Raw genomic sequence first — 10,366 nt, forward strand, 5'->3', positions numbered from 1 at the left:
GTCAGGGCCTGCAGGAACTGGTTTAACTTGCTTCTGAGAGTCTTCACTCCGCCTCAGACTCCTTTGGCTTTAGGGTAGGGAGGTGATTCTAGAGGTAGGGAGAGCAGGAGACAGGATACAGCCAAAGGGATCTGTCAACTCAAAGAGGTCCCTGGAGAGGTGACTTTTTGCTCTACAGAAGGAGGAGAAGGCCTCCCAGGCTTCCACTAAACTATCTGCTCACAGGTCCCAAGACTCCAGCTTCTCTCTTCCTTGTTTTTTTTTTTTTTAAATTTTTTGAGGCAGAGTCTCACTCTGCCACCCAGGCTGGAGTGCAGTGGTGCGATCTCGCCACTTTACTCCAGCCTGGGTGACAAAGTTAGACTCCATCTCAAATAATAATAATAATAATAATAAATAAAGTGATGATAGGCGTGCTTCCATGTACCCCTCCAGATCTACTATCTGCCCTACTGGGTACTCCTGGTCTCTATCAGTAGGCCTTCTTGTCCTCTGCCTTCTGGTTAAATTCTCCCAATGGAGATTAGGAGGAGAGAGGATTGGGACAAGAGGTTATTTATGGCCGGGCAAGGTGGCTCCTGCCTGTAATCCCAGCACTTTGGGAGGCTGAGGCGGGGGGGGATCACCCGAGGTCAGGTGTTCGAGACCAACCTGGCCAACATGGCGAAACCCCGTCTCTACTAAAAATATAAAAATTAGCTGGGCATGGCAGCGCGTGCCTTTAGTCCCAGGTACTTGGGAGACTGAGGCAGAATTGCTTGAACCCGGGAGGCGGAGGCTGCAGTGAACCAAGATCGTGCCACTGCACTCTAGCCTGGGTGACAGAGTGAGACTCTGTCTCAAAAAAAAAAAGAGGTTATTTATTTTCCACTGACACCCCACCTTCCTAAAAGTGGAGTCACTGCAGACCCCTGTCAGGTGACCCTTCTCATTTGTTCGCTGCTCCCTTCCTGTTGTCCCCTGAAGTCCAGTAATGATCAGGTTTCCACACTGTCACTGGCCCTTGGGCACTGTAACATCTCTCGTTGTCTTTATTAAACTCTCCTCAATTATCCATCTATTTCTTGCTGGGGACCTGATAAATAAGGACATGTATCTTACTACAGATTGCCGTCTAACCTGGCTCTGTCATTTGTCTGTAGGATCTCAGTAAGTTACCTAACCTCTCTGAGCTTCGGTTTTCTCATATGTAAAATATTGCAGGAAGAGGAGGTGTGCTCTAAAGTCATTTTTCGCTCTTAGACTCTTTGGTTCTAAGGTGATAAAAGGTGATAATAATTCTAACTCCTATGGAATTCAACCAGGAGGACTGGGCCTGAATGGAAATGTAGGTAAGATTATTCCACTGGGCATTTGGGCTGGAGGAAGGTGCATGCTCAAAATATCCCAGAGTTAAGAGTAGGGAAAAAAGCAAGAAATACCGCCATCTGTACTGCATGTGTATTTATTTGAAACACGATCCTTTCCAAGAAATTCTGCAGAGTTGTGATGGGAATCAGCTTTTATTTTATCTTCAGCTCTGTTTGTATTTGTCTTCTCTTGCTAGAAAAAAAAAATGTCAGAAAAATCTTTCTCCTGGTGTTTTTTTCTCAGTCTCTTTCTATTAATAGTGCCTCTAGGTTTCTCTCTGTATTTCTATTTCTTTCTGTTTTTGTTTCTCTCCATGAAACAAAGAAAAAAAGAAAAAGGCATTTTCCCCTAGGACCCTCCCAACAGGGAAGAATCAGAAAGTTTCTAAACCAGGCACCTAGCAGGTTTACAAATGACGCAGCCAGAACTGACCAGCACCTGGGCCTGCCAGTTAGAGGAAAAGAGTCCCAGGGAAGCTTTGGCCCCAGAGAAGTTTTCCCAGACTGAGTGAGGCAAAGGCTGACAATTACTTCTTTTTTTAAAAAATTTTTTTGAGATGGAGTCTTGCTCTGTCACCCAAGCTGGAGTGCAGTGGCGCGATCTCAGCTCACTGCGATCTCTCCCTCCTGGGTTCAAGCGATTCTCCTGTCTCAGCCTCCTGAGCAGCTGGGATTACAGGTGTGCACCACCACGCCCAGCTAATTTTTGTATTTTTAGTAGGGTTGGGGTTTTACCATGTTGGCCAGGTTGGTCTCAAACTCCTGACCTCAAGTGATCTGCCCACCTCGGCCTCCCAAAGTGCTGGGATTACAGGCGTGAGCCACCGCCTGGCCTGATAATTACTTTTAACTTTACTTTTTTTTTTTTTTTGAGACAGAGTCTTGCAGTGGTGTGATCTCAGCTCATTGCAACCTCTGCCTCCTGGGTTCAAGCAATTCTCCTACCTCAGTCTCCTGAGTAGCTGGGATTACAGGTGTGCACCACCACGCCCGGCTAATTTTTGTATTTTTTTTTTTGTTTGCTTAGTAGAGATGGGGTTTCACCATGTGGGCCAGGCTCATCTCAAACTCTCGACCTCAAGTGATCCGTCTGCCTTGGCCTCCAAAAGTGCTGGGATTACAGGAGTGAGCCACCACACCCGGCCTTTTAACTTTACATTTCGGAAGGAATCAACTTTGGACAGAATCCACCTGGATGTTTCTTGCATCACCCAGGTGACTTATACCTGTGATTTCAGTAAAAGTGCTTATAAACCAGAGAGGGAGGCTGAGATTTCTCTTTTACTGGAGTACAGAGATGGCCCTAGGATTTTTAGAGCTGGAAGGATGTCAAAGATTATTTACAATAAAACTTCTTTGTTTTACAAAGTGAAGGAACTAAGATGCAGAGATAGAGTCTTGCCCAAGGTCACACAGTCAATTAATAGTAGAGGCTAACAATAGCTAAAAGGTACGGAAAGTTAGGCTCTGCCATACGTCATTTTCATATATTCACACTTAATCCCCTTAATGGCTCCATGGAGGAAGCATTAGTATCATCTCATTTTATAGATGAAGAAACTGAGGCCCAGAGAGAGAAAGTAACTTGCCTGCACCAGAGTCAGAGTTCTCCCCTACTTCACTCTCCACTTCCAGGATTATATTGTAGGTTGATGTAGCTTGATATATCCTATAACTTTATTTTATTTTATTTATTTTTTGTTTTGTTTTTTTGTGACAGGTTTCTCTCTGTCGCCCAGGCTGGAGTGCAGTGGTGCAATGTTTGCTCACTACAACCTCTGCCTCCTGGGTTCAAGCAATTCTCCTGCCTCAGCCTTCCAAGTAGCTGGGATTACAGGTCCACATCACCGTGACTGACTAATTTTTGTATTTTTAGTAGAGGTAGGGTTTTGACATGTTGGCCAGGCGGGTCTTGAACTCCTGACCTCAAGTGATCCAACAGCCTTGGCCTTCCAAAGTGCTGGGATTGCAGGTGTGAGCCACCACACCCGGCCATATCCTGTAACTTTAAATAGGCTATGGTAGGGATATTTATGCCACAGAAGTCAGCACATGCTACACATTAGGGCTTGTTTTGTTGATTGTTGAGTTTTTTATTGTGTGGTGTTTTTTGTTGCTGTTTTGTTTTGTTTGTTTTGAGACAGGGTCTTGCTCTGTCACCCAGGCTGGAGTACACTGGCACAATCATGGCTCACTGCAGCCTTGACATCCCCAGGTTCAGGTGGTCCTCCCACGTCAGTCTCCTGAGTAGTTGGAACTACAGGTGTGCATCACCATGCCCAGCTAATTTATATATATATATATATATATATATATATATATATAATTTTTTATAGATAGGGTTTCCCCATGTTGCCCAGGCTACTCTCAAAATCCTAGGTTGAGGCAGTCCTCCACTGGGACTATAGACATGTACCACCACACCTGGTTAATTTTTAAATTTCTTGTAGAGACAGGGTCTCACCATGTTGCTAACTTTTGTATTTTTAGTAGAGACGGGGTTTTGCCATGTTGTACAGGCTGGTCTCGAACTCCTGGCCTCAAAGGATCCACCTGCCTCGGCCTCCCAAAGTGTTGGGATTACAGAAGTGAGCCACCGCACCCAGCGTGAGCTTTTAAGGCCCCAGCACCTGTTGGAAGTACATTCCACCTAAGCCTGGGGACCTTGGCTGAATGCATCTCTAGGCTGTTTAGGAACTGACTTCTTTTTTTTTATTTACTTACTTTTTTTTTAGATGGAGTCTTGCTCTCTCCTAGGCTGGAGTGCAATGGCGCAGTCTCGGCTCACCGCAACCTCTGCCTTCCGGGTTCAAGCGATTCTCCTACCTTAGCCTCCCGAGTAGCTGGGATTATAGGCACCTGCCACTGTGCCCAGCTAATTTTTTGTATTTTTTTAGTAGAGATGAGGTTTCCTCATGTTGGCCAGGCTAGTCTCGAACTCCTGACCTCAGGTGATCCACCTGCCTCAACCTCCCAAAGTGCTGGGATTACAGGTGTGAGCCACCACTCCTGGCCAGGAACTCTCTTCTTACTCATACTTCAGAAACCAGGAAAGTCTTCCCCTGATACCTGCCATGGTCACTGATGGCCCCTACTGAAGGTGCAGCCCTGGGCAGGTCACATGACCTGCTACGACCACCAACCTCAGCTGACTGGACCAGGGTGAAAATCTCCATATCCTAGAGTGACCATTGACCTTTATTATTATCTGGGTTGAAAAATTGAGCTAAGCTCTTTTTTTTTTTTGAGACGGAGTCTCCCTGTTTTACCCAGGCTGGAGTGCAGTGGCGCAATCTTGGCTCACTGCAAGCTCCGCCTTCCGGGTTCACGCCATTCTCCCGCCTTAGCCTCCCAAATAGCTGGGACTACAAGCGCTTGACATCACCCCTGGCTAATTTTTTTGTATTTTTTTAGTAGAGACGGGGTTTCACTGTGTTAGCCAGGATGGTCTCCATCTCCTGACCTCGTGATCCGCCCTCCTCGGCCTCCCAAAGTGCTGGGATTACGGGCTTGAGCCACCACACCCAGCCCTTTTTTTTTTTTTTTTTTTTTTTTTTTGAGACGGAGTCTCACTCTGTCGCCCAGGCTGGAGTGCAGTGGTGGAATCTCAGCTCACTGCAACCTCTGTGTTCCAGGTTCAAGCGATTATCCTGCCTCAGCCTCCCGAGTAGCTGGGACTACAGGCGTGCGCCACCATGCCTGGCTACTTTTTGTATTTTTAGTAGAGACGGGGTTTCACCATATTGGCCAAGCTGGTCTCAAACTCCTGACCTTGTGATCTGCCCACCTCAGCTTCCCAAAGTGCTGGGATTACAGGCGTGAGCCACCATGCCCAGCCTGAAAAGTTGAGCTCTTTAAGATTTCTTTCAGGAATTTGTACTTGATAAGAAGCAACCAAACCTAACTGGAGCAATCTCAATCTTTTCATATCCTGCACACTTAGTTTCTCCTCTCTGAGGCCTTACCTGGTGCCCTGCCCCTTCTGGTACAATTCTCTATTTCCACACACTTAAAGGATTTGCATATCTGTTTACCTGTTACCTGTTACCTGAAGACAAAATCTGATATGTTGTCTCCCACTACCTAATACAGTCTCAGGCATTTATTTAGTGGACAACAATAATTGCTTGTCAAAGGGGCATCCTAGGGAGAGGAAAGAATAGCAGTTAATCTCTCTGGGCCTCAAATCTTCCTCTTTAAAATAAGGATAATATTTCCTTCACTGCCAGGAAGATGGATTTGGGCTCAGGAGTCATTTCCAAGATATATGACCGTTACAGTTTTCCCAAGAGCAGAGCTCAGTATCAGAAATGTTGAGAAGTATTGTGGTTTTTCAGCCAAAAGGCGTTTTTTTTTTTTTTTTTTTTTTTTTTTTGTAGAAACAGGGTCTCACTATGTTGCCCAGGCTGGTCTTGAAATCCTGGGCTTGGCCGGGTGTGGTGGCTCATGCCTGTAATTCCAGCACTTTGGGAGGCTGAGGCGGGTGGATCACGACGTCAAGAGATCGAGACCCTCCTGGCCAACGTGGTGAAACCCCATCTCTACTAAAAATACAAAAATTAGCTGGGCGTGGTGGCACGTGCCTGTAATCCCAGCTGCTTGGGAGGCTGAGGCAAGAGAATCGCTTGAACCAGGGACTTGGAGGTTCCAGTGAGCTGAGATTGCACCACTGCACTCCAGCCTGGCAACAGAGCAAGACTCCGTCTCAAAAAAAAAAGAGAGAAATCCTGGGTTCGAGCTATCCTCCTTCGTCCCAAAGTGCTGAGATTACAGACATGAGCCACTGCCTGGCCTGGTCTTACTTTTAAGGAGCTCACAGGTGTAGCCATTCTGTCCTTGCAGAAGGCCATACTGAACTATCTTTGGCCTGAAACAAAGCCCAAGCCTCTAGGAGGTTATCATTTGACTGGGGGAATGTTGGGGGAGGTCTGGGCCAAACAGGTTGTCAAGCCCCCTCCTTCCCTCCCTAGTGTGCTGTGGGCGGCATGTTTTCTTTTCTGGCTGGGCTGGGAATTATACTCATCCGCATCAGAACAGATTTCTCGGGCTGGGTGCAGTGGCTCACGCCTGTAATCCCAGCACTTTGGGAGGCTGAGGTGAGTGGATCATGAGGTCAGGAGATCGAGCCCATCCTGGCTAACACAGTAAAACCCCGTCTCTACTAAAAATACAAAAAAATTAGCCGGGTGTGGTGACGGGCACCTGTAATTCCAGCTACTGGGGAGGCTGAGGCAGGAGAATAGTGTGAACCCGGGAGGCGGAGCTTGCAGTGAGCCAAGATCGCGCCACTGCACTCCAGCGTGGGTGACAGAGCGAGAAAAAAAAACAGATTTCTCCTCATGACTACCACGTGTTCATTCTTGGAAGAGCAATGGAAGAGTTTTGCTTAAGTTAACTAATTTAAAGTTGATATGCAAGTGAGTGCCATCAAAAGTGTTCTTTCTTTAGTGACCACAGCTGGCCCACCCTCAAGTTGGCAGAACTGGTGGCATATCAGCAGAGGATCTGAGGGGGTGGCCTCCTCATCTAAAATATCAACCCACCACCTGTCATCCCACCATTAGCACTTCATTCCTCAGTGTCTCTAAGGAGGCTTTTCTACTTCTGGAGACCCCTATTGACATTCATATTTTTATAGAAAGAGGATTTTAGCAGGGATTAGTAACAGGAGGAAATAAATTCCTTAGCTTGGCATATAAGATCCTGTACAATCAGATCTGGAATTCCTGACTGCCTGGATTATCTATCCAGCACGCCACCACACCCAGCTAATTTTTGTATTTTTTGTAGAGAGGGGGTTTCCCAGTGTTGCCCAGGCTAGTCTCAAACTCCTGGCCTGTAACCTTCTCCTAGTCTGTCTCTCTCCTTTTTTCATTAGACATTTATTTAGAACATACTGTATTGTGCTAACATTGTGAAACATTGTGTCAAAGATTTTTTTTTTTTTTTAAATTCTTCACAGCACCCAGAACACAGCTAGGCACATAGTGGAGAAACAATAAACCCTAGGTCAAACTTGTCTTAAATTCCTTTCATCTCTAGAATTTGATAAATTCTAACTTGTATATGTAGGTGGGCGTGTATTGCTTTCTACAATCCTCCCTGTAAGCAAAATGTGAAAGTACAAAACAAAGACATCTTACAATATGTCTTCAGAAACATCGCTCTTCATTTAAAAAATATTTATCTTGTGCTTACTATGAGCTAAATCTCATGCTAGGTGCTAGAAATACAGACATGAGGCTAGGCACACTGGCTCATGCCTGTAATCCTAACACTTTGCAAGACCGAGGTGGGAGGATCACTTGAGGCCAGGAGTTTGAAACCAATCTAGGCAACATAGTGAGATCCTGTCTCTATGACAAAAGAAATACACACATGAAAAAACGCAGTCCTCGTTTTCCAGAAGCTTTATGTTCAGTGGGGAGGAGGAGAAGGCAAAAACACTAACGGTGTTGGAGAAAATAAAGCACTGTGTTTAAATTTAGGAAGACTTGAGTTTAAGTTCTGATTCTGGGCCAGGTGTGGTGGGTCACACCTGTAATCCCAACACTTTGGGAGGCCAAGGTGGGCAGATCACCTGAGATCAGGAGTTCAAGACCAGCCTGACCAACATGGTGAAACCCCGTCTGTACAAAACATACAAAAATTAGCCAGGCATGCTGTTGTGTGCTGCTAGTCCCATCTACTCGGGAGGCTGAGGCAGGAGAATCTCTTGAACTTGGGAAGCGGAGGTTGCAGTGAGCCTAGATCGTGCCATTGCACTCCAGCCTGGGCGACAGAGCAAGACTCTGGCTCAAAATAAATAAATAAATAAAATAAAATAAAAAGTATATGCTTAGGTTATATGCAAATACTTCAATGCCATTTAATATAAGGGACTTGAACATCTGTGGATTTTGGTATACTGGGGGAGGATTGTGTCCTGGAATAAATATCCCATGGATACTAGGTGAAGACTATACATTGCTAATTAAAAAAAAAAAATTTTTTTTGGCTGGCACAGTGGCTCATGGCTGTAATCCCAGCACTTTGGGAGGCTGAGGTAGGAGGATCACTTGAGGCCAGGAGTTCAAGATCATCCTGGGCAATATAGCTAGACCTGTCTCTATAAAAATTTTTAAAAGCCAGGCACAGTAGCTCAAGCGTGTAATCCCAGCACTTTGGGAAGCTGAGGTGGGTGGATCATGAGGTTAGGAGATCGAGACCATCCTGGCTAACACAGTAAAACCCCATCTCTACTAAAAATACAAAAAATTAGCTGGGCATGGTGGCACACACCTGTATTCCCAGCTACTCAGGTGGCTGGGGCAGGAGAATCGCTTGAACCCGGGAGGCGGAGGTTGCAGTGAGCCGAGATCGTGCTGTCTCAAAAAAAAATTTTTTTTTTAATTAGCTGGGCTCAGGGGCTCACGTCTGTAATCCCAGCACTTTGGGAGGCCGAGGCAGGCGGACCACCTGAGCTCAGGAATTTGTGACCAGCCTGGCCAACATGGTGAAGCCCCATCTGTACTAAAAATACAAAAATTAGCTGGGTATGGTTCCAGGTGTCTGTAATCCCAGCTACTTGGAAGGCTGAGGCAGGAGAATCGCTTGAATCTGGGAGGTGGAGGTTGCAGTGAGCTGAGATCACACCACTGCACTCCAACCTGGCGACAGAGCAAGTCTCCGTCTCAAGAAAAAAAAAAAAAGGCCTATTGGATTAGTTAATTAGGGCCCAGCCCGGTGACCTAATTTACCTCAATTACCTCTTTAAACATCCTAATTCCAAATACAGTCACATTCTGTAGTACTTCAACACATGAACTGGGGTGGGAGGATCATAATTCAGTCCATACAACATCCTAGAAATCTGATCTTCCCTGATAAACTATTATGTTCATATTCATATACAATGGATTTCTCTCTGAAAGCGTACAACCTTCAATAGCCCTAAATATTGCTTAAACATTATTTAGATCATAAAAGTAACACCTGAGGGTTTTTTTTTTTTAGATGGAGTCTCGTTGTATCACCCAGGCTGGAGTGCAGTGGCGTAATCTCGACTCACTGCAACCTCCGCCTCCCGAGTTCAAGCAGTTCTCCTGCCTTAGCCTGCAGAGTAGTGGGACTACAGGCGCGCGCCACGACGCCCGGCTAATTTTTGTATTTTTAGTAGAGATGGGGGTTTCACCATATTGGCCAGGCTGATCTTGAACTTCTGACCTTGTGATCCACCCGCCTTGGCCTCCCAAAGTGCTGGGATTAGAGGCATGAGCCACCTCGCTGGGTGTAAGACCTGAGTATTAAAAGCAAGTTGAAATTACAGAGAGGTGAAAATGTTATCTAAATTGCCATTTTCTAAACACAGCCCATGTTACTATTTTTTTTTTTTTTTTGAGACCCAGTTTCGCTCTTGTTGCCCAGGCTGGAGTGCAATGGCGCAATCTTGGCTCACCGCAACCTCCGCCTCCCGGGTTCAAGCGATTCTCCTGCCTCAGCGTCCCGAGTAGTTGAGATTACAGGCATGCGCCACCATGCCCGGCTAATTTTTTTGTATTTTTGGTAGAGACGGGGTTTCTTCATGTTGATCAGGCTGGGCTCGAACTCTCGACCTCAGGTGATCCACCTGCCTCGGCCTCCCAAAGTGCTGGGATTACAGGCATGAGCCACCGCGCCTGGCCCATGTTACTATTCTTTTGATGTATTTTTATAGCCTTTCTTTCTTATGCATAGTGTTCTTACATAGTTATATTTACTCACAGATTTGGTTTTGGCTTTTTATACCTAAATGTACACAGCAAGCATTTTCCCATGTCCTGGCATGTTTTTTGAAAATGTTGTTTATAAAGGCTGCATAATATGGGATCTAGCATGAATACCATAATTTACTTAACCATTTCTCTACAGTCAGATATGTCAGATGCTTCCAATATTTGCAGTTATAAATAAACCTGAGAGAAATGTTTTTTCTGCATAACAATTTTTCCATTTGTAAAATTATTTCCTTAGGGGCGAGTATGAGGATGGATTTGGAT

The sequence above is a fragment of the Pongo abelii genome, chromosome 13, assembly GCF_028885655.2.
Source record: "Pongo abelii isolate AG06213 chromosome 13, NHGRI_mPonAbe1-v2.0_pri, whole genome shotgun sequence".
Lineage (NCBI taxonomy): Eukaryota > Metazoa > Chordata > Mammalia > Primates > Hominidae > Pongo > Pongo abelii.